Source organism: Selaginella moellendorffii, unplaced genomic scaffold (assembly GCF_000143415.4).
Source record: "Selaginella moellendorffii unplaced genomic scaffold, v1.0 SELMOscaffold_159, whole genome shotgun sequence".
Taxonomy (NCBI): Eukaryota; Viridiplantae; Streptophyta; class Lycopodiopsida; order Selaginellales; family Selaginellaceae; genus Selaginella; species Selaginella moellendorffii.
The window spans coordinates 10,057-11,901 of NW_003314420.1; the positions used below are offsets into that span (position 1 = coordinate 10,057).

A 1,845-nucleotide genomic window follows, 5' to 3' on the forward strand; every position below is an offset into this window, starting at 1 on the left:
ATAGCCTTTCTGTCACCATACTGCCGTAAAAAGCTGTGACAAAACCATACCCCAACCGAAGAACTTCCTCTAGCTTTGATAGCAAAACTTACAAAGCACTATGTTTACCTGTATCCCAAGATATTCACTGACTTTCTCCAAAAGGAATAGATATCAGAGGTTCCACTCTGTGACGAAAGGATAAATGTAAACACTGCTAACACAGCAGTATATTGATACCTGTAAGTGACAGGATCATATGGGTGAAATATGTTTGTTCATCATTTGCCTGCATGCCGGTTTTTTTTCTTCAATGCCTTCATCTTCCCAATACTCATGACCTGTTCTTTTGCAAACACATTCAACTTACGTTGCAAAGACTGTAAATCACATACATACCCATTTCCAAAGCATTCATTGTGGAGACTCAGAAACAGTGACAACTGCAAAAAATGCGAGAAAGAAACTTATCAACAGTGAAGAATCAAGGAGCTCGCTCTCCTTGTTTCGTTCCTAATGCTGCAAAGTGACACGAGAGAGAGTTAGACATGAAACCCTCAGATATGAACAGCCATAACTGTTATAAGAGAGTATTCCATCATGTCCTTCAAGCCAGTTTTTTTGTGCTTGACTGCCAACATTTCCTCAAGAGAACTTGTCATAAACTGAAGAGCACCATGTATGGCTGTCCCGTATGACTATCCATGTAGAGACTACAGGGTTTATAGCGCTGCAAAATAGAAATCCCTCTCAATGCTTTAAAAACGCAAAACTGAAGAACAAGGAAGCAAACCGTGGACGAAAATTTCTATTTTTTCTCTTGGTTCCAGCCTCAAGGACCTGGAACAAACAGGAACTTTAAGCCTCGAAAGAGAATAGCGAAGAGCAAGAGAGTGAAAAACCTTGATTCTAGTCGTGGTTCCAGCCTTGAGAACCTGGAACAAACAGGGACTTGAGAGACCCGAAAGAAGAATAGCGACAAGCAAGAGAGTGAAGAACCTTGATTCTAGTCGTCGATGACAACGTGAATCCCCTCATTGTCGAGACGTCGTCCCTGTCGTAGCTCCATCCATCATAGCCTCTTCGCCTTTCACTCCCAATCCTCGTCGCATTTCCGAGCAGAGCATGTCGATCTGCCAAATGCACCTGCGCAGGCGGATGCTGGCGGATTTGTTCCCCGCATAAGTCTGGAAGGCGTCGATCCTGTTCTCACTGATCATCGAGCACAACTATGGCGACACAGAGAAAGCCGTGAGCCTCTCAAACCTTTGCAAATGGAGAAACAAACACAACCTCGTTGTAATAGGCTGGAGCTTTCAGCCGCTTAGGATCGTTATCCAGTGCTGTTCCCAGGACTTCTTCCGGAGCTGTCCAAAAACGAACGCATTAGAGTTTTTTCTAGTGTCTAAATCGAAGGAACTCACTCAAAGGTGTTGGATAAGGAACAAATGCCGGTTGCGGCTTTTGGTAGGAGGTTTTTGGTCCCTCGCCAGGCTAGATGCCACCGTTGCTGCGATTGGCCGTAATATCTTGGTCATCCTGGAACATCTCAAGTTAGAATCGAAGGGACGACAATAGGGGGGTCGAGACTCTTTTACCAGATGATATTCTGCGTTAGTACTTTTTCCATAAGTGCGACTTGTTTCTTCACGAACTGGATAATTCTCCTGTTGAAGAACGCTTCGGCGTTGGTTAAATGATTGTCATTTTCCGGTGCATGAGCTTTTGAACTCGAGAATGAACCAACCAGTGGCATCATGTACAGCTGACTGTAGCCTTCTAAATCGTTCCATCAAACACACACACACACTCACAGAGGCAGATACCCTCTGAGAGAGAGAGAGAGAGAGAGAGAGAGAGAGAGAG

The 1,845-nt window shown here is 44.4% G+C and overlaps 1 long non-coding RNA gene across 1 annotated transcript; it reads right to left on the reverse strand.

Moving 5' to 3' along the window:
- Positions 1-1,159: 1,159 nt before the first annotated feature.
- LOC9663331 lies at positions 1,160-1,428 on the reverse strand. Its single transcript, XR_002991310.1, has 3 exons — positions 1,404-1,428; positions 1,273-1,346; positions 1,160-1,208 (listed from the first exon to the last, which is right to left on the reverse strand). It is a non-coding gene; the product is annotated as an uncharacterized LOC9663331 (long non-coding RNA).
- Between the last annotated feature and the right edge of the window lie 417 nt (positions 1,429-1,845).